We start from the raw sequence: 25,266 nt of genomic DNA, 5'->3' as shown, positions 1-25,266 counted from the left end.
GGGATGTTGGTCCTGTTTGGATGCATTTGTTAATGATGTCGCCATATTTCACATTTCCATATTTACCACAAAAATGTCAGAAAAACACATATGCCACACTAATCCCTTTCTTACATGTCACTGCTTATATACCTGCATTGGAACTGTGCGGTGTCGCATATATGCTGTGTTATTGCCCTGAACTTTCTATTCATCCCTTATAATTATAATATTTTGTCACATGGCTAAACAGCTTCTATACGATATGGGACATTGTAACATGTATATCGGCTGTTTAAATCCCCACCTCAGTTCATTACTGTAAATTGGTTGATAAACAACTTAATCTTATAATTTCTTTCTTTAATTTGAAAGTAGGGGGTCATGGTATTGCAAGCAAATTTAAACTACAAAACTGCCACTTCTAAATGATAGCCATCGGTTGTGAAGTATATGAAGTCTGAACTCACAAACAGGAGATAAAAATAAAGAAAGAGATTTTAGACTTCTCATCCAACACTGACATACTAAAAGTTATGTTGAGAAAAGAACAGTAGGCAGAAACCCTTAAATCTTTGTGAACAAATGAAAAATACTATGTTTTTCAAGAAACTTTAACAAAGCATTTCAATGCAGTGTTTCCAAAAACCAGGAAGGAAAGTAAAATTCTCCAAAACAAGCAGTGGGTCGTGAAGGAAATAACAGAACTGAGGGCTACCCCAAAAGTAGAAAGACAAAGAAAACAGCACAAAAAGAAGTACAGACAGTTGATAAGAGAAGAAAAAGCCAATCAGTAAATGAAATAACTTCAAAATTAACAAATTAAATAATTAAATGAAAAAAGCCTGGTTATAATTACCACTAAGAGGGGCAAAAGAAAAACACACAAAGACAAATGAAATAGAAAGTATGAAAGTGAGTAACAAAATCATCATAGATGGAACAGACATTGCCAACATCATGAATACTAAGTACATATATAGAGTATAAAACCTAAAGCATGGAACTATAACAATAATGGAAATTCTTGGATGAAGCAATACATAAAACAAAGGAAAGGCAACATTCATCCACAAAAGTGGATCACGCATGGAGCACAGAAGCGTGTAACAGAAAACAGCATTCACACTAGCTTCCAAGAAATAGCTGTTTTTCGAGCCAAAGTACACACATTCTCACACACAACCATACAGACACCCCAAATGCACAAAAAGTCAATATTATGTGGTATTTTCTGTTTTAGAATGGATTCAAGAAATATATTGAACTTGCTTGATTGAGAAAGGAGGAATTAGCCTATGAACTGCAACGTCAAAAATTTGGAAAAATGTAAAAGTACTACTGCCGAATTGATTCAGCACATGACAGTGCTTTGGATAAACCAATCGTATCATCATCAGTGGATCCTGGAAAGGTGTGTTCAGCTGTTGCCGTATCTGTTGCTGAATTTCAGGCTTGAAAGGAATTGTTTGAGAAAACAGCTCTCTCCTACAATCACGTTAGGCATATACAAGCACACTTGGAACATTACCAGAATAGGTTGAGTGGTCTAGATGAAGTGGATATTTGTGGCGAAATTAAATATAAAATTGTTGAGCTTGGGATTTAAATTAAGGGGCTAGCCAGTGGTCATCAGGGATTAATGCAGAAGTGGAGGAGATGGGGAGTGGAGGCAGGGCGATAGTGAAAAATTAACTTACCCAGGAATATGGTTTTCAGAAGTCCCCAACTCCTTGGAGGACCAGCTACAGAAACAAGCCAATTGGGATGTGAAGTCAGTTCCATAAGCATTAAAGCTAGCACATTTGATGGCAGAATAAAAGTGAGGCATTGAGTATATCCAATCATCAGTTGTTATGCGTAATAGCTGTTAAGATAAAATGTATTTTGTTGCACTTAGTGCAAAAGGCAATTAATTTGGGTCCTAATTTTACTAATTTACATAGGACGCTGATAGAGCAGATAATTATGCTTATAGCATTCTGGGAGTTATTTCACAAGAATTAGGTAGGGAACAAGGGAGGGAGGAATGAATTCAGTCAATGGGCTACACCATTAGTCATTATTAAGAAGCCGCTAGGTAAACTCCGTCTTCGAAATGACTTTAAGGTGACAGATAGTTCACTGTCCATGATTGATATTTATCCTATTCTGTGCCTGGACAAACTTATAATGAAACTAGAGGGGGAAGGATATTTTTCAAAACTTGATTTGACAGAAGCATATTTACAGCTGTCACATGATGATGAATAACATCAGATTCTTGTTGTTAATATGGTGTACAACCTCTACAGGTACAAGCAATTGGTTCCTGGCATTGCAAACATGCCGGTCATTTTTCAGTCTTATTTGAAACAGCTTAATCAATGCATTCCTTGTATCAACTACCTCGAAAACACAGTCCTTACTGGTCCCAACACCAAGGACCATCTCCGCAACCTTCATTTTTGTTTCAAACCTCATCTGATGCAAGTCTTAAGTGCAACTTGGAATAGCCACATTTCTTCCAATCATCTACAGATTACTTTGGCCATGTTATTTCTCATTGGGGGATTCCGCTCACCAACAGCCTCATAGCAGCTATTGTGGCCCTCTTGCATCCTACAAATGTGTAAGAAGTCCAAGCATTCTTAGCCAAAGTTGCATATTACCACATGTTTCTTCTGCAGACTGCTTCAGTTACCTATCCTCTCAATCAGCTGCTTAAGAAATGTGGACCCCTGGTTGCTACCATTCTTTCATGACTTTGAAAGATTGTTTGTATTCCATCCTATGCTTGGCCACCAATCAGCCGAGACTTCAGCTTGTGGTTACCGAGGACACACTGCAGTATGGCCTGTGCCTGTATTGCCTCAATATCTTGCTGGTGGCTCAGAACAGCAAGTCAATTTTTTATCAGAGATGCTTAACGTACAGAAAAATTACTCTCAAATTGAGTAGGCGGCTCTCATTATTCATGTGTTTCTATACACAGTTAAGTTTCATTTGGTGACTGATGGCACACCATTAGTGTCTCTTTTTAGGCCCATGGCACATTTATGAGACAAGACAGCCCATGAGCTACAATGGTGGATCCCAATCCTTAGTAGGTATAATTATGAGATTCATTTCCGCCTGACCCTAGTTTTGATAAAGATGAAGTATTTTGTTTTTATCTTAATAAGGAAGCTTGCCAGACAGTGGACAGAGTCCCTATTACCAGTTCTTGCATTTCTGAAGCTGTCAATATGTTCAGCAAGGGTGGCTTGAGTGGACTCCGGCTCGTGCCTTTGATCCCATCTGCAATTACTTTTTGCTAAGACACAGAGTCATACTCTTGAATGGTGTTCTCTTATTGTCCACAGAAAATGCTGTTCCACAGGTGGTCTTTCAGGCCGCTCTCTGGAAAATCATTCGTCACTTTCTACATCAGGATCATTGGGATGCCTCATGCACAAAGATGCTGGCTCATCTCCATGTCCGCTGGCCTCACATTGATTGTAAGAGTGAACACTCAATCAATGACACTTTTAAGATGTAAATGAAGAAGTATATTAGTGACATCCCTCCAGATGCTTTCTTAGTTTCTACATGTTTACGTCCATCAGTGAGAAGAACCTGGCAGAGATTCTGCATGGCCACCAGCAGTACTGTATCTCCTACTTCCTGCACCAAGGCTGCCCAAGGCTTCTACAGAAATGAATTTACATGGCTGGGACTCCAGTCTGGGCTTGCATGTTTGGTCAAGATCAGCGCTGGAGCTCAGCTAATATTCACAGCCAATTCTGTAAGCGTGTCTTCATGTTGCAGATGGAAGACAGGCTGGTGATCCACCACTGAAATCAAATCTGCCCTCCAAGCGGAGGACTGGTCTCCACCACCTCCACCCACACCTGTGAGATCGTCCACTCTGCCCGGTCCATCCCCTCCATTCCCTGTCACCCTTTCACTAATTCTGCCCATATATGATACTACATCTTGTTCACCTTCCTCCATTGTTTCCAGCCTTCGGCCAATTCCTCAGGGCCTGATCATGAATGACCATTTACAGCAGCCAGGGGCTTCACATGAACTGCAGGCACTGCTTCCACTGCAGCCATTTTCTGACCCTGAGTTGTAGGTCACCTCCATGAATTCGGTGCTGGCGTCAGTGCTGCCAACGGTTGGCATCCCACCCAGGTCTGTCCACCCTTAGTGATCCATTACCGTCCAGGTCACTTTCAAGTCTATTCTCCAATGCAGGATATGTGGGAACTCTTTGTGGTACAGGGGGCATCCACCGGCAGCACACAGAAGAAATGGACATCGCGACCTCGAGCACCAAGCACTGTCTCACATTATGGAGGAGGGATTCTGGGGTGACACTGGCCTACAGGTGACCTAACAACAGGAGAGGACTCTGGAAACCTGTAGTTACCACACTAGCTGCAGCAGCACATCATCTGTTGAAGTCAGCAGGACACGAGGCACTAGTCTGTCACGTGTTTGATCAGCTCACGCCACTGTGTGGCAGCTAAGCTTGACACCAGGAAGTAGCAAGTTCAGGTAGCACGGACAGCTGCACTTCCCAAATGATGCACACAGCTGCTATCAAGTGCCACCAAGTGGAATATTCTATTGTCTGTCTATTTAAGCATGGAGCAGAATGATTTCTCCCTCACTCTGTTTCCACGTGACTTCACTCCATCCACAGATCTCTGATGGAGTAAAGGTACTGCCCTGCCAGTGCACAAGTACGCTAAAATGTACTGAAGTAATCATACTTTTACTGCTGTTCTCTACTGTGTGTTTGTTACTACAGGGGGGGAAGTTAATTCAGGGCTGCTAGTAGGAAATCTGTCTGCTGCTTCTACAGAGATGAAAGGCAGATCAATTAAATGCTTTAACTGTGGAAAGGGGGGCTATATTAGTAAGAAGTGCTGGCAATGACCAAGGATGAAGAACAGTTGTACAATCAATAAAGAGAAGTATAGTGAGGGTATCAGGATTTGTGGCATATGCCGTAAGGATAGAAATGGGTTGCCTGTCATTTGTTGCTCCATCAACAACAAATCAGTTTGTGCCCTTATGGATACAGGTAGTATCCTTAGTGCAGTTGATAAAGGTTGGAAAACCAGAATATTTGTAAATGGGGCATGTTGGAATCAGAGAAAAGCAACTATACTGCTCCTAACAAGATGTGCATTGGGGTGAAGGGAGTAATTTTGGTGAAGGTTAGCATTAGTGGCTGTTCCGTGAGAACTAAAGTGACAGTCATGTCGGATTTATCAACACCCTGCATTCTAGGTGCTGTATTCATCAGAAAATTCAGTTAGTGATTAACTGGGCAGATAATAACAATTTCTTCAAATTTTGACATGGTTCTAAAGTTACCTTTTGTCAGCAGACTAGGCAGTACCATTGAGAAGCACTTTGCAGAAATGGGATGGTGTGTTAAGTCAGAGGGAAAGGTGAAATCCAATGAAGTTAATATGTAGCATTTGGATCCTGAGTACCTACAGTAGAAAAATTAAGGCCCTTCGTGAAGATTTTTCTGATATGCTAACCACTAAATTTGGGTTATCAATCTTTACAGAATATCAGATAGAAGCCAATGGTAACATTCTGGTGCAGAAACCACCTAACCATCTCTATCTCTCCTCCCATCAGGTGGAGATTAAGGCTACAGAGAAACTTTTAGATCAGGAAGTTATTTGGCCAATCAGCTCACAAAATGCAGGCATGGTTCTCCAGGCTCCTAAATCAGATTGGGATAGCTGCCCAGTGGTTGATTTCAGGAGCAGAACAAAAAGATAGTTGCTTTCTGTCCCAATTCCTGATTTGCTTTCTTACTTTGGTTGGTTCAGTGGGGCTCGAGTCTTTACTACATTGGATTTAAATCAAACAGATAATCATATCTCATTAGTAGAGAATTCCAGGAGGCTGAAAGCATTTGTGAACATCTGGAATTTGTTTTAGTTCACCTGACTGCCCTTTTGGAATGTCCACTGGAGCCACAGTTCCATCACAGCTGATGAATAAGATGTATTTGATGTATTTGTATACCACTACCTTACTGGTTTAGTGACATACAGTCATAATTTGCAGAAATATCTACAGCATTTGGGCGAGGTTTGTGTGTGACTGTGGGAGACAGGATTGATGGTTAACCCTGAGAGAGTGAAGTTGTTATGCACCAGTATGTGACTTTTGGGACATACATTTTCTTCAGAGGGAGTAACAGCTGATCTACAGAGGAGTAAGGCTACTCTGATAGTTCCTCTGTCTAGGTATGTTAAGGGAGTGGCTGGATTCATAGGGATAGCAAAATTCTTCAAGAAATTAACTCCCAAATTTGCACATAAGGCCGGCCGCAGTGGTCTCGCGGTTCTAGGCGCGCAGTCTGGAACCGTGCGACTGCTACGGTCGCAGGTTCGAATCCTGCCTCAGGCAAGGATGTGTGTGATGTCCTTAGGTTAGTTAGGTTTAAGTAGTTCTAAGTTCTAGGGGACTAATGACCACAGCAGTTGAGTCCCATAGTGCTCAGAGCCATTTGAACCATTTTTTGCACATAGGGCTGCCCCACTGAATGTATTAAGGAAAAAGGGACAAAAATTCGAATGGGGTGATTCCCAGGAAATGGCATTTGTAGGACTGAAGGAATCTGTTGGTAATGCTTTTGTATTCGCACTACGTGTCTTTAACATTGTGTGTGAAATCTTATGAGACTTAACTGCTAAGGTCATCAGTCCCTACGTCTTTAACAAACTCTTTATATTGCAGACAGCTGTGTCATTGTCAAGGTTAGGAGCTGTTCTACTCCAGGAAGATGAAGAAGGACAATCAGTCATTGCTTATGCCTTTAGAGGTCTGAATGAGCTAGAGCATAAATATTCAGTCTATGAGCTAGAGGTTCTGGCTGTATAGTTTGGTATAGAGAAGTTCAAGTATTACATGGAACATAGAGAGTTTATTTTGGAAACAAACAACCAAACACTGAGGTAGGGTTTAGGGCAGCTGCGGAAAACTGGGCTGCTAGCCCATTTAAATTCGAGGTGGTTAATATCCATGGTAGTGACAATCAGATAACTGATCAACTGAAATTTTCACTCTGCAATGGAATATGCACTGATATGAAACTTCCTGGTAGATTAAAACTGTGCGCCAGATCGAGACTCAAACTCAGGACCTTTGCCTTTCATGGGAAAGTGCTCTACCGACTGAGCTACCCAAGCATGACTCACGACCCGTCCTCACAGCTTTGCTTCCACCAGAACCTTGTATCCTACCTTCCAAACTTCACAGCAGCTCTCCTGTGAATCTTGCAAGACTAGCATTCCTGGAAGAAAGGACACTGTGGAGACATGGCTTAGCCACAATCTGTGGGATCTTGCTCACGAAAGGTAAAGGTCCCCAGTTTGAGTCTCAGTCTGGTACATAGTTTTAATCTGCCAGAAAGTTTCAGGTAGCTGATAGTTTAAGCAGGATGTTTGACAAAAAAATTGGAGGGAAGGACCTTGATATTCCCTCATCAGGCATACAGCCAAATACCATCAACCTTAAACTTCATTAATTTCTTCCAGCATTATTCCAGGGATCCACCCTTCTCAGGAACAGGAGCCAAATGTAAAAGCTGTCAAAGTACTACTAAATGTAGTAGATGAGTTTTGCTATTTAGACAGTAAAAGAATGTATATGTCTGAAGTAAAGAAGATACAGAATGTAGAATGGCAAAGATAAGAAAATCTTTTCTGAAGAAGAGAAATTTGTTAACATTGAATACAAGTGTTACAATGTCTATTCTGAAGGCATTTGTCTGACGTGTAGCTTTGTACAGAAATGAAATGTGGATAATACAGTGCAGATAAGAAGAGAATGGAAGCTTTTGAAATGTGGTGCTACAGAAGAATGCTGAAGATTAGATGGGTAAATCATGTAAATAATGGAGATACTGAATCAAATTGGGGACAAAGAAATTTGTGGCATAGCTGGACTAAACAAAGGGATCGGTTGATCAGACACATTTTCAGACATTATATTTAGTACTGGAGGGAAACGTGGGATGGGAGGGAATTTTAGAGAGTGACCAAGACATGAGTACAGTGAGCAGGTTCAAATGGCTATGGCTTGTAGTAGTAATTCAGAGAGGATGAGCCTTGCACAGGATAGAGTAACATGAAGAGCTACATCAAGCAAATCTTCGGACTAAAGATCACAACAACAGGCTAAATTATCCATGCTGGCAGCATTAGGTATGCTTGATAATCTCTATAGAGACATTAAAAATTTTTAATTCAATATGTGCACTGCCAATCACAAAGAACCATGTCGACCATTATTTAGGAAACTCAAAATATTAACTCTGCCATCCTTATACATATATGAGATTATTATATTTTTGTACTCCAGACGCGACTTATTTGAGGGAAACCATTTTGTCCATTCACATGATACCAGAAACAAAGAAAATTTTATGCTCCCCACCCACCGCCTCAGACTGTTTGCCCAGGGACCTCAATACATGGGAATGAAAATTTTTAATAAATTAAAAGGGAACAAGTTGATGCAGATGAATTTAGGTTCACTTAAAAGAAAGCTATATGAGGTACTGACAATGAAGTGTTATTACTCAGTGGATGAATTCATGCAGGACAATCTGGAAATTTGAGCTGGGTACAATGTGTTACATGTTCCAAGAAATATCCTTATAGTGTTGTTATTTATTATAGTGCTATCATTAATTAATGTAAAAATCATTGCAATTGTTTTATAAATTTTTGACATGTCTCCTGTACGCAAACCAAATGGATTGCAAATGTACGTCATGAGATGAATAAAACACAATTCACAATTCACAATTCACTGTTCTTTTACTACAATTCTACAGTGATTGACAAAAAATGTGAAGCACCCAAAAAACACCATAGCATGTTAATGTAACTTTGTAAATGCCCACACTGTCATCCGGTATGTAAATGAATACAGCTGCAATCCTCTGTGACAAGTAGAATGGCCACCAGAGTCCATTACTGTTGTTTGTTTTTAATGTTGTTACCAGCTCTGGTAGGGTATACAAAAGGTGTGAACAACTTCAGAAGTTGAGTGATCACTGTGATTGCAATGGAGGTAGCTTGTACTCATATGAGGCAACTTTCTCAGCACCTCGTATAGAGTTTGAAAGGAGCCTCACTGTGGGTCTCTGCTGGACCAGCTGATCGAATTGTGCAATATCCAGATTTGTAGGACACACAGAAGCAACATCCAATGTTGGACTGCATGAGAATATGAGAGCAGGCACACCTGTTGACAAGATTCCAGTCGAAAACATGTGACCACAATAAGGGAGGGTTGCTGAATTATGCAACAAGCACACTGTAAGCCCTTCACACCTGTGCCTGCAATCCAATAGCAAATAAAGCACTCCCTGCAATATTCTGTCTCATTCTGCACCGTTGTCGAGAACAAGCAGCAGTGGACTAGTGAATAAGCATCCATGCATAGCTGTTAACATCACAACACAAATAGCTGTATTTGTGGCAGTGCCATGACTGAGAAGCAAAGGCTGTTGATGAACAGCATAGCACAGTGACCAATACAGTGTCAAAAGGATGTGGTACGTCTTCTGCATGCCATCTTTGCCTCTAGTGGGGGCGTGCTGTTTTGACATAAGCAAGTGGCAGTGTGAGGAGCAAGTCACACGGCGGCAGGCAGCAGAGCAGGAGTGGCTCTTCAGGCACAGCATGTTGTGATTTGGGCCATGTGATTTCTTTGGTGCAACTGGACTTCGGAATTATGCTTTGGGTCGCCTATCCGAGAATAAGTTTTCATTCTGACAGCTCTGGAGGACACGAGGTGGCTGAAGCTATTCCTACTGTGGAAGTCCATGGTTGTCATGCCTTGGTTAAGAGGGAAGCATGCCATCTTAGAACTATGGTCACATACCTTACTTCCATTGAATAAATTTGGGGACAGCACAAGGTTTGCAAAATGTTCATTTCTATTGTGTTCCCCAGTGCATCACCATCTGCTTATGAACCTTACCCGCCTTCACGGCTATTATAATTCAAAAATACTGATTCAATTTTCCTGCTTGCTTAAGACCTGGTTGTGGGTATGTTGATTGCGTGTCCTGCACATGTTTATACCAACCACTTATTATACCAACATAAATTTGCAATTTTCTGCAATTAAGGCATACTGTGTTTTTACCTTCTTGTTTATGATAGCTTTGTGAACTTTGATTTAAGTTACCTCATTTATTGCTGTGAGTGGCTTTGACACTCACTAGTTAACTTTGGGAGAAAAGGATTCATGCCAATTTCTTAGCTACTGCCTGCTAATATAATTGAAGTTCGTTTGCCCACCATGTGCATCCATTCAAATCTTGTTGATCTTCCATCTCACGTGGCAGCCCTTTGCTACTGCAACGCCACTGAGTGCTCTGAAAATGAATTACTTTTGGCAGGTGAATTTACTAATATGTGGTTGTGTAAAGCCATATTGTGTACAGTTCCATGACTAAATGGCTAAAGTTAATTTATGATTTGATTGCTTGTTGAACTTAAAGATCCTGCCAGGTAGTACTGTACTAGCAGTTACTAGTGCCATGCACAGAATTGTCTTGATTATCTGTGATGTGTCTACATCAGATTTATGCTGTAGCTACCTGGATATAGCTAGTTGGATTTTGAGGTCACAGCTGCGCTGGCTCTTGCTCAACAGTACTCATGTGGGCAAAGAAAAGTTGCTTGACACAGTATTGTAACTGTCTTGGTTTCTTAAAAATTATGAATTTTTCAAAATGTGTGTGTGTGTGTGTGTGTGTGTGTGTGTGTGTGTGTGTGTGTGTGTGTGTGTGTTGGGGGATTGAATGTGAATTTTAAGGTCATTGTTTTAATAAGTTTTCATTCCTTTGGTGAGTAGTGTTGTGGCACATTCTGTGATACCAAGAAATTGTAAATCAGTAAACAGGCTGTCAGAAAATACCAGGTGAATTTTGAAATTGTTTGTGGCACAAATTCTTCTTCTTGTAGTTGTCATTCTGAAGCATAGATACTGTGTTAAATTTTTGCATCATTCTTCTGTTACATAAGCTTGTATTAAAATATAATATGTATATTAATTAGTGATGTGGGTGGGTAAAAGCCCAGAGGGTAGGACATTTATAAATGGGTGTCTGCCTGGGAATTTACCCAAAGAGTCTTAAATGACAAAAATCTTGGCATGTATAAAAGTATTTTTTACAGTTTTTACTGCTAGAATGTATACCAATTAAAATAAGAGAAAAGATGATACTCCTGACATTAAAAGTCAGGAATTACTTACACTTAAACATACATATGTAACATATTGACTTTGTTGCTAAGAACGAAAGAAAAGAAGAGAGAAGCATTTTTATCTAGCATTCCAACTTGCTGTACCACAGAGGGCATATGTTGCAAACAGCTCCTTATATTTACAATTTCATTTCTCTTTTTACCAGTTCTACTCTTCACTCTCGGTCTCTCTGTCTCTAGCATGTGCTCACCCACCCACACTCGCACGAGTGTTCCCCCCTTCCCCTCCCCCCTCACACGCACACAAAACCACAAAGTATAACAGCCAGTGTACAGTGGTAAACCAACACAAAAAGGTCTTTAGGTCATTGCTTTGTAACGTAACACACTTTATAATTCATGTCAGATCTCTAAATATTATTGTAGAATGATAATCAATAGCAAAATTATTACTGAATGTATGTACAACTGACGAGTTTCTTGATGAGAAATGTATTGTAACATGACGATACAGCGACATTTGAGGTAGACTATAGTTTTCAATTCTACTGCTTTCTTCATGTACTTTTTCATATGACTGCATTGCCATGAAGATATTATAAGAACACTAATTACCAAGAACCGGTGGCCAAGAAGCCTGAATCAGTCTATTCTGATACTAGTCTATTCCTAGAGAATCATTGATTCTTGGAATCGCTGAATTGGTACATGATACATCCCTAGTTAAAATAATTATTACAGATTGACTTTCTTACTGTAATTTTTTGCAGTAGTGCAACATAAGTAAAAATACTATGTACAGGCTTGCTACTTAATATAAATTATACTTTATTTCAAAAATTACTTTCAAACTTGAATGTTGTTTTCTTTTTTTATTATGTACTACCCCAAGAATTGACATCATTAAAGATGTATAAAATTATGTTACAGTCCAATTTATTTTCTCTACTAACTCCCTGTTGACTCTCAAGAAGCTTTTTCAATTCTGTTACCCAACCATTACAGAAGCAGTGTTGCAAAACACCTTTTCCGATACAAATACCAGCTTACAAATTTTATTGGTGCCACTTACCAATTAAACTCTGAAACGCATAAATGCCTGGGCATTTATGAATTTTGGGCATTTGCCCAGGCATTTATCCTGGGCATTTGCCCCAATTTATATGCCCAGGCATTTTACTCTACTAGTCCTAATAATTACGAGGTATTTCATTATAGAAATTGAAACTAGTGATAAGTGATTAATTCTCAAGCAAATGCAACCAATTTCTTTGCCTCTATGATGTGGGTTGTTGAAAGTACCTGCTTCCACAACTGTGAAAGTTAAGTACAAAGCTCATTTGTTATCTTTGACCACATACATTTTGGGTTTCCTATGTTTTTAATGGTACAATGTGTATCAAGTCTGACTTGAATGCAAAGTAAACACTGTAGCAGTCATTCGGGGATATGTACATTTATGAAATTTGATCATCTTTGAAACTCGTTGTTGTTGTTCTTAATGTGTTTTTTAATTAATTGTTGAAAGCTTGCCATACTCTCTCCACCCATGAAGTTCTGTTTTCTCCTCCCCTTCTGTCTGCTTCACTTTTTTTGTCAAGCAGTGCATATTTGGTTTTTGCCCCTGGCAAGTACTGAGAAATCATATTTATGTAACTTAAAATGATACAGCAAACCACCAGTGCTTGTAGAACCTGGAATCTCATTTGAAATTAATTTCCTATACAATCTATTTAGAGCTTTGTGGATTAAATCAAACCAATCATTTCTCTCCTGGTCCATAAAATTCTGGTATGGTATAAATGCACTGAGCATCAACCATGCTGGTTGGTTGGTTAATTAGTTAAATAATTAGTTAAATAGATAGTGTATGTGCCTCACACTGATTACAAAGTTCAATATTCTCACATCAAAGCCATGGAGCTCTTTCCAGCTGTATTACTATTAAGTATTTCCCTGTACACTACTTAAATTTTAACCATTTGTAGCTTGTCAAGATCTGTGGATTTCTGAATCTACATTTTGAAATAATTATACGAGGTCAACCTGAAAAGATAATAGTCTCCCGAAGGACCTTCTTTTTCAAATGATCAACTGTTTCATTGTGAGGGCCTCTGTGTTTGCTTCCAATATTTCCAAAATATGCCTGTTGGATTGGTTAGCCAACCTAATTTTTTTAAATTTCTATATTGACTCCTAAAATGTATGTGTATGAATGTACTCTTGAGTACGTGTGGTCAATAATAAATTGCTTCTCTGATTGCCAGCAGTTATGGTCTATAGACAATAGCTTCTTTCACCAATTCTAGTATTTTGTAGGTTCTATTATTATTTCTCTGGAAGTAATATCCCCATTCACTTCTCTCTTAGAACCAAAAATATATTTAAAATCACATTTGTAGTCAAATATATTTAATGAATTGTGTTATCCCTTGATCAATGCCCTCATATTTTCCTATCATTTGGAATGTATAGAATAGAGGCTGTATCGGAGAAAATGTATCTTAAATGACAGTAATGCCAGATTCTCAAGATTGATGGCCTTAATCATGCCATTCCTTATAACTTTTCATTAGCACAGGAGAATGTATGGAATTCTTTTATGTGGCATACGAATGTACAGGCAAAGTTTGGACACCACCCTTATGGCAAAAGAATTGGATGTATTTAACTGTCTCAGATGAATGTTCATCAGAGATAAGGATATCATTGGGAATGCCCCACAAATATGATCTGATGGAGAGAGTGAGCAGCAATCTGCAGCTGTAAGCTGATGATGCTCTGGTGTACAGGAAGGTTTGCATGTGAGGAATGTGGTAGAGAAGGTGAAAAACCCAACTTTGGTTTACTGGGAGAATTTTTGGAAAGTGAGTCATCTGCACAGGAAACCACATACAGGACACTAGTGTGACCTATTCTTGGATACTACTTGAGCATTTGGTATCTGCACCAGGTTGGGTTAAACAACGACATTAAAGCAATTCAAAGGTGGTCTGCTAGATTTGTTAGCAGTAGGTATGAACAACACACAGGTACTACAGAGATGCTTTAGGAACTCGATTCGGAGGAACATGATTGAGAAAATTTAAAGAACCAACATATGAGGCTGAGTGCATGATGATCCTTATCCAGCCAACACAGATTTTGCATAAGAACTACAGAGATAAGATGGGAGAAATTAGGGCTCATACAGAGACTACATTTGTGAGTGGAACAGGAAAGGAGATGATTAGTAGTGAACCGGGTACCCTCCACCATGTACCATATGGTGGCTTGCAGATGTAGACTGAATACCACCTAGTGGCACTGCAGGGAAGTGATGCACTAAGGAAAGTATATACCAGTAAATGCAGCAAATATGAAAGGAGAATCATTATAGAAATACTGCAGATAGTAAGTGAGGAAGTCCACTGACTTAAGTGACTTTGACAAAGAGCAGATTTTTATGGCTCAGTGCCTGAAACAAGCCTCTCCAATTTGGCAAAGCTAGTTGACAGTTCAACTGCTACTGTCTTAAGCACCTAGGGAAAGTGGCTGAGGGAGAGTGAAACCACAAATAGACATCAATGTGTTGAACGTCCACGTCTCTTTGCAAAACAGAGGTGTCTGGAAGCTTTTTCCACTATGTGAAGTGGGACAGACAGCTATTTATAGCAGCTTTGATGACAAGTGTCAATTATGATTGCAGAGGATCTGGGACAATAGAGACTGAACCAGGGATCAGCAGAATTGTGTCACCTGGTAGGTTACATTTATTGTTACATGATGTCGATGGTCATGTACGGATATGTCATCACACAGGAAAATGGCTGCTCAAAACATGTCCTGTGTCATGTATGCAGACCAGTGAGGGTTGTATTATGTTATGGGAGACATTTATCTGGGCTTCCATAGGGTCTTCAGTAGTAATCAAAGGCACTATGACAGTTGTGAACTACATGAACATTATTGCAGACTACCTGCATCCCTTCATACTTGAGAATATCTTCTATATTTAACTGTCACAAGGCTTCCATCATGCTACAGTTGTTTGAGTAACATGATAGTGAACTCACGCTGTTGAGTTGGTAAACACCATGGTGAATTACAAAAAGCACAAGAAGAAACACACTGTGATTCACACATTACTAAAGATAACAAAATATTGAAAACTATGCTTAGAGATGGAAAAGATGTGTCTGATAGGAATATCTATGAAATTTAACATATTTTTCCTTGAGCTAAGACACATTCAGTGCCAAAATCTGAACAAACTAACTGGTTCGAAGTCATACATACATTTCATGAGAATATGAATCCAGCAATGATGTTGATGAAAAAGAAGAAGTGGTTTAACACAGCCCTGTTTGCATTGTAAGCCTACTGATCACGATAAAAAATTGGAACTGAATGAATATTTTTAAAACTTTACACACATTTTCTTGCTTAAATCATATTTGTGTTTTTCATACAAAACTAATGTTGTCATACATATTTTGAATGCGGTGCCCGACAGCTCATAAGTAGTTGAAATATGTGGTAGTTTGACTACCATAAGATGTTAATAAATACTCCTCTATTAAAACCAGTTTCAATCCTCAAATGATCATTAAGGAATCTAAAGTCATCTGAAATGGCTTACATGGCAACATTAAGAAACTGCTGTTGATGCTGTGGTCTTCAGTCCAAAGACTGGTTTGATGCAGCTCTCCCTGCTACTCTATCCTGTGCAAGCATCTTCATATCCAAGTAGCTATTGCAACCTATCCTTCTGAATCTGCTTACTATATTCATCTCTTGGTCTCTCTCTATGATTTTTATCCTCTAAACTTCCCTTCAATACTAAACTGGTGATCCCCTGATACCTCAGAACATGTCCTACCAACCAATCCCTTCTTCTAGTCAAGTTGTGCCACAAATTCCTCTCCTGCCCAGTTCTATTCAGTACCTCCTCATTAGTTACATTACCTACCCATCTAATCTTCAGCATTATTCTGTAGCCCCACATTTCGAAAGCTTCTATTCTCTTCTTGCCCAAATTTTTTTTCGTCCATGTTTCACTTTCACACATTGCTACACTCCATACAAATACTTTCAGAAAAAACTTCCTGACACTTAAATCTATACTCCATGTTAACAAATTTCTCTTCTTCAGGAAAACTTTCCTTGCCACTGCCTGTCTACATTTTATATCCTCTCTACTTCAACCATCATCAGTTATTTTGCTGCCCAAATGGCAAAATTCATCTACTACTAAAGTGTCTCATTTCCTAGTCTAATTCCCTCAGTATCACCTGATTTAATCTGACTAAGTTCCATTATCCTCATTTTGCTTTTGTTGATGTTCCTCTTATATCCTCCTCCCAAGATACTGTCCATTCCATTCAACTGCTCTTCCAAGTCCTCTGCTGTCTCTGACAGAATTACAATGTCATCGGCAAACCTGAAAGTTTTGAGGGATATCCTACCCAAAGTCCCACCCATATCACCTAAAGTAGCGTTCTGCTAACCATCTTGTCCATACCTACTCCAATCCTGCACCGCATGGTTCATTCCCTTGTGATCAACCCAAGTGCAAGACCTGTTCCATATATCCACCCACCACATCCTAGTGGAGTCCAGTCACAGGGGTCTCTCACCCAACAAAGAGGTGAGGCGACATGTAAATGCAGCCATGTTATATATCAGCTATGCTGCAATTATTATATAGAATTCTCTGTAGGCATAACAATTATGTAGTACTGAATGGAACAGCTAGTATTTCCAAACAAGGTGCTTATGATTCCCGAAAAAGAGGACCATCAAATAGTCTTTTTAAATTTTTTTATGGCCCCTGAAGGACCTACGAGTCTTTGCACAGCACAGGCACAAATGTAACTGAGTGAAGATACTTCTCTCTCTTGTTCACCAGCACCTGACCAGCTAACACATTCTTCTCCCATCTCCCAAGCCATCCTATACATTGGGGTCTTAGTGGTTGCTTCCCTAGGTGCCTCAAGTGTATAACCTTTTTCATGAATAAACCTTTCAAAATTCTTTTTTGGAAATTGGCTAACTGTTCATTTACTTGACCAACCTGATCCAGATGCCCGCCCCATGTCTGCTCCTGTCATACCATACAAATCTACAAATCTGGTGCCACAAGTGTGAAATATATTGTCACCATCCAATCCGAAACAGTGGTTTGCTGTAGTTCGGCACTGAAAATACCAGTGTTAGTGTGGCCAGCTGCTGCATGAAACTTTTGGTGTGGCCTGTCGCCACCTATGGCTCACGGTAGCCAGCATTGTGAAGTGTGGGGACACTATCCTCATCATGTAGGACGTACCCCTCCCCCCCCACAAACAAACAAACAAACAAACACACACACACACACACACACACACACACACACACACACACACAAAGCAGAGACACTACTCTCTCTCTGTTCGCTGGTGCCTGACCAGCTAATACGTTCCCCTCCCCCTCTCCTAAGCCATGCTATACGTTTTAGTCTTAGTGGCCACCTCTACAGGCAGTGATTGTTTTCCTAGATGCCTCAAATGTATACCCTTTTTCATGAATAAACCCTTTGGGGTTCTTTTTGGAATTGGCTGATTTCTCATTTACTCGCCCACCCTGGTCTGGATGCCTACTCCATGCCCACTCCTGTTGTCCCATATAATATTTTTGAAGTTAGAACACTTTCTGCTTTATTTATTAAAATGGATAAATTCTGGCCCATAATGTTTCCAAAGAATGCAAGAGAAGACGTGTCCTTCCTGATAATCTTAATTGGCTGGGAGTTACAGACCACCAAAATCATAAGGGCTTTCAATCACATTATCTACAGGTTCTACTCAGATCCAATAAATACTATTTAATTAAACATGCACTAAGACTAATATAACAAGGCTGTGGGAAGTTCCCAGTACATTGCCTACACTTGATACACTTGACTGGTTTGCCTTCAGAGCTGTCTAGCTCATCAGGGTTTCAGGACAAGGAGGTCGCAGAAATCAAGGAAAACCTAATTCATGGAACAAAGCATGTGTACTATCTAAACTGAAAAATGTGTGATTGCTACTTTTGTTACTTGAAAGGGAGATATAATCTTAATGTAAACAGTCCCAGAAAACACTACAGAACCTTCCAAAATTACACATGGGTTACAGCACTCTCAAACTGCTCAATGATGGTGCTGTCTTGTGCAGGAAAGTATCATAATTCAGTGGTCATATGAAAATGTACAATGTGGTGTACTGAATGGCAGCTCTTTCTAAACAGGGATAAATGCTAGATAATGCTTGTAACACAGAGAAAGAATGTAAGAGAATCTGATTACATGATACTGCACCAGCATTTGGAGTCTTCCTCAAATAGGACAAAACACATCTGACAAATTCAGAGATGTCCTACTATGATAGTTACAGTCCAGTCAAGTTTGCATACAAGTGCAAAAGGACAGGAAACTTAGACGATAATCTCTGGAAGAAAGACAATGTTTTCACAAAACTTTATAATGTTAACCATCATTGTGGAAGATTGTGCAACAACCTGACTATGCACTGTGCAAAAGATCCTTGAGATAAGGGAGATTATTCCATGTACCAAGCCATAAAACATTATTTGCTCCATATGTGAATAGAATATAACAAAGTCACTAACGCTGGTATTAAGTATCCTCTGATTAGCACTGTATAGCAGCTTGTGGAGTATCTATGTAGATATAGGTTAACCAGAAAGACATAAGAGTTTTTTGTACTAAACATAAAGAGCAATGTGCTGTTTTAGAAGATCAAAGAATACCCTGAAGTACTAAGCACCAAATCCGAAGCAGCCTTCAACCAGCAGAATGAACTAGGATGAATAGCCTACAAGACAAAGAAAATTGTCACAGGTGTGCAAGCAGAACCACTCCCAAGGAATGTGGAAATTCTGAATGCACAAAAAAGGAAAGGTCCCAGTCAAATTCAATAAGGCTTAATATGGTACTTGGCTTCAGTAAAATAATGTGGTGGATAAAGTCGGCGGAGGTAGAGGAGGAGGGGAAAGGAATAACATGCATGATTAATAACTATGCATTGTCTATTCCTCAGTGGGACTTTGGATTTTTTTCAGTGTTGCTGAGTGTAGAATTTAGAACATTCTGTTCCCAGACCAAGAGGACAGTATGAAGAATTTGTTTTTAGATAGTGTAAGTTAGGTTTGATGTACGGGATAATTTTATCCAAGCATAATCTAGTAGCCATCTCACCAGCCTTAGTCTTGCACTTATTAATTTAAATAATGGAAGGAGTAAAGGCAACATCTCAACAAATAATTGAGCCACTGAGTCACTGGTAGGCACATAAACTAGACCGAGCACACTGCTAGCTTTCAAATGAATACTCTTTCATGTATAGTACATGTACACAAACATACAACTGCAGTTTCATTGCTCTGGGTGACTAAGAGCTGCACCTGTGTGTGTGTGTGTGTGTGTGTGTGTGTGTGTGTGTGTGTGTGTGGGCGTGCGTGTGCACACATACAACTGCAGTTTCATTGCTCTGGGTGACTAAGAGCTGCACCTGTGTGTGTGTGTGTGTGTGTGTGTGTGTGTGTGTGTGTGTGTGTGGGCGTGCGTGTGCACATGTTCTCGCATGAGTATACGCCTCCTCTCGATATCTTCTTTTTGTGCTAGAAATGGAATCATGCTTATCTACTTCCAATAAGCTACTAATTAGCAGAAGTCACTCTTTGAAGATGTACATATATGTATACTTCAAGCTCATACAGTATTGACACATCTCATAAAATATCTGTCTGTCATTATGATTAGCTTATTACAGCAAGTAATACGAACTGATAAACATTTCACAGCCAACTCTTGTCTTACTTCAGAGAAGACTGACTCACTCTTCTTTCTTTCATGTTATAGTCCACTGTCATAGTGTGCACTATTCCACTGAGTGTAGCATGTCTCCAATGCAGGGGCACAGCGGCATAGGGTAATTGCCAAACCAGTTGGTGCTGCAAAGCGTGACCAAACTCGCCGTATCGCCCTGTCTTGCGGAAACGCGGCATCTGCACTCGGTTGGATGCAAACATAATACAAAATCTCCACACAATATATGTGTCCAAACTTACTAAACCAACAAATAAAAATTAATTTTATGTTTGTCAATCATTAGTCATTGGTACTACAAACACTGTGCAACACATCACTTCACTGAATTGGTATGTTACACCTCAGTGCACTCTTATAATTCTGAAGAATTGTGTGTGTGAAAGCTAATAATGTTCTCAGTCTTGTTTAATTGGCTTTCCATGACTTAGCACTTCAGGTATATAGTGAGTTGTTACCTTTACTCCTCCCTTTATTTATATGTGGAACAAGGACTTCCCATTACCAAATTTATATCAGTGTTAGATTTTTCCTGGATGTGCTTCAGCTAATGTCTGTCACTCTATTACTGAGAGTTATATTTCCAAAATTGTTGCCTTATTAAGGGTAGTCAGAATCTTAATTATCACCTCAAAAAAATAGTTACAGAATTAATTTTTTGTTTGTTGCAGGTACATGTATGTGACCTCGTATATAATGAAATCCCCGCACCACAGTACTGTAACATGCTGGTAACGGACATGAAACAAAATTGCACAACCAATCCCCAATTTATCAATGGTCTGTGTCATTTTGCTTTGGGTCCTCAGGTAGCATGTTGTGCAGAGATTTAAGTGTGTACCGGAACTACAGACATGTACTTCCAACAACCAAAAATTTAATTACATAACTATTTTTTGAGTTGATGGTTACAACGTTATGATTACCCCCTTGCACATACTCAACTTTATCAAATGAGCTCTGCCATTTTGTTTTAGCTTCTTTAAACTGCACAAGGTACTGTGGTATGAGGATTTTAATGTGTACCAGAATGCAACATGTACCTCAAAACAAAAAGTTACTCTATTTTTTATAATGATGATTAAAACTTTAAGACAACCCCATATATTCTGTGTTGAGATATTCTGAATCAACCAATAAATTTTTTGCTAGGCTGCAGTACAAACAATACACATTAAACGAAATTCAAAACGTATTACAGGATTTAATTGGATATTCAAAACAGATTAGTGGGTTTGGTTATGTATGCAAAGAGTGGAAAGTGTTTTCTTTCAATGGTTACAGTCTTAGTAGTTCGTAATCTTTCAACTGCAATTCAAGATGTCATCTTTATGGTAAATAGCAGTCTATGCTTTTCCTTATATTGTTAATATTTCAACCTGGAGTGTGATTTAGTTCGTAAGTTACATTCACAGCATCATTTCATTGAAGCACCATTCTCAAAGGAATCACGTACTTTCCATTCATTTCTTAGGTGAGTGATAACACAATTACTGGTGAAGCTGCAGAGCAGCTGCAGAGCAAATAATAAGTTTCTTCATGATTATTTACAACAATGTACAGAAATACAAACCACAAATATTTGCTAATAGAAGTGTGTACAAGTACCACATATTGCAGCGAATAACTCTGAAAATATGAGAAAGTGATATGCTTATTCATGATTTCATCTTAAATTTATTTGTAGTCATTTTCAGTAGAATTGCACAGCTAAGTAACTACTTTCAAAAGTACATAATCTTTGCTACCAAAATTAAGTGATAGAGGAAATGTATCTTGTAATGATACTGGTAGTTTCCTAAGCCTCCTCAGTCCTCATGTAGCATATGTGCTGCAATCAGCTTTTATTTTTTTCTAGCTCAGGCAATTAATTAAACTTGCCCTGCCTGACTGTAGTGATTACTGTACACCAAGTGCTTTCTGTGTGTCACTTCTTTTAATTTCTTGAAGCTCTTAGTAGGTTTCAGCATCTGATTCAAGAAAGTTGTTTTACACAGTGTTAGCATGACTTCAATAAATAAAGGAAATTTCTGCTTATTTTTAGTGATGTTTGACTGTGTTTGGAAGAAACTGTAATATGCTAACATAACCTATGCCACCAAAAAGGAATAAGTGATTGTTTATTTCCTCACAAAGATACAGTGATTCATATTTTTTTCATATAGCATTGGGTCTACATTCAGCAATGACCTATACAATCACAGCAAAAAATACAAGAAGAACAAGAAGAAGAGAGTGTAGAAGGAAATGAAGAATATGACAATGACATTGATGCATTTCCAATGAATAAATGCCCCAGAATGCCAAAGCATGTGCCATCACCAACAGCCATGATCTTCCATGCCATGCATCTACCTGACATGACGACTAAAACTCAGAAAAGTGTTTCAGATGTCGGAGTTTTATACATTTTTGTACTGTTTAACAGAAAACAGGAACTTTTCTGCAATTCTATGACAAACTGTAGAATGGACCATGTATGAAAGGACTCCAGAAAGTAAGTTATGCATGTAGCTTCATGCTAAGATCATTACATTGTCAGAAGTGAGTACATATACTGGGTACGGATAACAGTGCATTACACTGTAGGAATAGAATAGCACAGAAAATGCAAACTTACTCCCAAGTAGAAGTACAGGGGACACCACAATCCTTTTGGGCAAAATATTTAAACTGGCCACTACCCTTTGCTCCCCTGACTCTACATCACATTTACACCAGTCCATTCCAGTAATATTATTGCCCATATATTATTGCCTCGCACATCCTTCTTTATGACAGGGTGCATTGTCGTACTGATACAGTCAGTCATCATCTCCAAACTGTTCATCATTATTTATGTTTAAAAGCATCCATTTGTGGATGTTATTTCTATCTTAATATCTTGCAGTTCCTGTAGCCCTGATTTCATGTCACAAATTACTAAAACTATCAGAATTACACCACATTTTTTCCTCTCTGTCCAGGCCTTTAAATCTCAAGTGATGTCAACCTGCCACCATGTCATCCTCTGACATGTAACATCATGTAGATGCAGTATGGAGGAGCATGGGATCAGTACACTGTTCTCCAGGCCATTATGCTAACTTTCTAGACCTTACACTAGTTATAGAACAAAATCAAGTACTCACTTTCCCTAAGATAAATTCCATTCAACACTACAGACAATAACAACTTTGTCACTGCTTCATCCTCTAATCCCTATCAGTCATTAGACTCAACTTGTAATCATGCCAGCACCTCTCTTTGCAATATATTTAAAGACTAGCAAATAATTCACCATAGTTAACAATTGCCTCTCCCAAAAAAATCCTTCCTCAATATACTTAACAACACTTCAATTGCAACAACTTTTCTTTAGGACAGTAGGCAGATATCCAATAGCCCATGGCAACACCACATTGTCTTTCACATTTCAGTGTCCTCATATCCTCATGGGTCAACTAAACACATCCTAGAGTGGGGTGTGTAAAGAGAGATAAGAATACATTCAAAAAGTTGTACAGGCAGCAAAAAAAAAAAAAGAAAAAAGGCTGACAACCAGTATATTAACAAACATGAAAATAAATAAAAGGCAATTTGGGGTGTCGTCGAATCTGAGTTGGAAATAAAGAACAAGTGCCAAGAAAGTGTCCACATAAAAATGATATAATTATAGATCCTTTACATTTGTCAAACTGTTTCAATTATTTCTTCATAAATGTGGCAAAATCAGAAGTAGATATCACAGCCCACCAGGACAAGGTAGATGTCAACTTTGCAAATATAAAACAAAATGCAAGACAAAACATTCAAAAGAATTATCGCCAAACATGTACAAGATGCTGTAGCACCTTTTTCTGTTTATAACATCATTTCTCATCCATTGGTTAAAATTATAAATCATTCATGTGAGGAAGGATATTTCCCAGATGTGTTAAAATATGCTGAAATAAGACCACTGTTCAAGAAAGGCTCACCAGATGACATGAGAAATTACTGCCCTATTTCCCTGCTGCCAGTTTATGCTATGGTTATAGAAAGGATTGTTGCAAAAAATCTTGAAAATGTTCTTACAAGGAATGATATTATAGATAAAAATCAATCTGGAATTCAAAAGGGGAAAAATACAATAAATGCTATCAGGGAATTCAGTAAAAAGATAAGCTCTGCTTTAGATAAGGATAAAAAAAAGTCAGAGTTATTGTTTGTGATTTGACCAAAGCTTTTGATTCGATCAGTAACTTACTACTGCTACACAAGTTAGAGAAATATGGCATTGTGGACAGGGCATTGCAGTGGTTCAAATCTTATTTGTCAGAACAAAAAGAGAGATTTATTCTAAATTCAAATTTTTTTGAGCCACAGGGCTCAATTTTAGGTCCTTATCTTTTTCTGCTGTACATAAATGGTTTAACTTTAAGCATTGATGTTAACACCATTTTATTTGCAGATGACAGCTTGGTTTTAACTGAAAATGACAATTTAGAACAAATTCATGGTACTTGGAAAATATAATGGGAAACCTAGAATTAGTTGTGTAAAATTTCTGGGTCAAAATCTTGACAAAATTTTAAATTGGAAGGCACATGTAGACTACTTAGCAAACAAACTAAACAGCCTCGCTTATACAAAGAATGTCTTATCTGGTTCCACCCTCATGGACACCAGGAAGATAGTTTCCAACAGCTACTTTGAGACTATAATTCGATACGAAATAATTTTCTGGGGAAACTCAACAAACAGCCCGAGATTACTACTCACTCTTCAAAAGAGAATCATAAGAAACATGTGTTTAGTCCAAAAAAGAACATCAGGTCACCCATTATTTAAAAAAGTAAAAATAATTATACACACCCAAAAAATGTCAAAAATATATCCAATTGTCACCCTTGCTGTATCTGAGTTCAGTAACCACAGTGTGTGGTACAATTAATAATCAACCTCATCATTTTCTTACCAATCACACCAGTACAACACAAACAAAATTTTCAAATTCAAATTTTCTGTCCATTTGTTTATTGTAATCTTCAACTGGACGTGGCAAATGTGAACAGCCAAAACAACTATATAGAAAAGAATGGTTTACTGTTACGTAACAATGGAAAATCCAGGATGGAATGTCACAATATCACAAAAAGGAAAGTTGACACTCTCCATATAGTGAAGATGCTGAATCGCAGATAGGCACAACAAAAAGACTGTCACAAATATATGACGCTCTCA

General features: G+C 38.7%; 1 protein-coding gene across 1 annotated transcript in view; it reads right to left on the bottom strand.

Annotated features, from left to right (window-relative positions):
- LOC126361330 (SAFB-like transcription modulator) overlaps positions 1-25,266 on the bottom strand; it is a 136,528-nt gene that overhangs the window by 58,482 nt on the left and 52,780 nt on the right. The window lies entirely within an intron of this gene.

Source organism: Schistocerca gregaria, chromosome 1 (assembly GCF_023897955.1).
Source record: "Schistocerca gregaria isolate iqSchGreg1 chromosome 1, iqSchGreg1.2, whole genome shotgun sequence".
Taxonomy (NCBI): domain Eukaryota; kingdom Metazoa; phylum Arthropoda; class Insecta; order Orthoptera; family Acrididae; genus Schistocerca; species Schistocerca gregaria.
The sequence above is the reverse complement of the archived record's forward strand: the minus strand, read 5'-3'. Positions and strand labels throughout refer to the sequence as shown.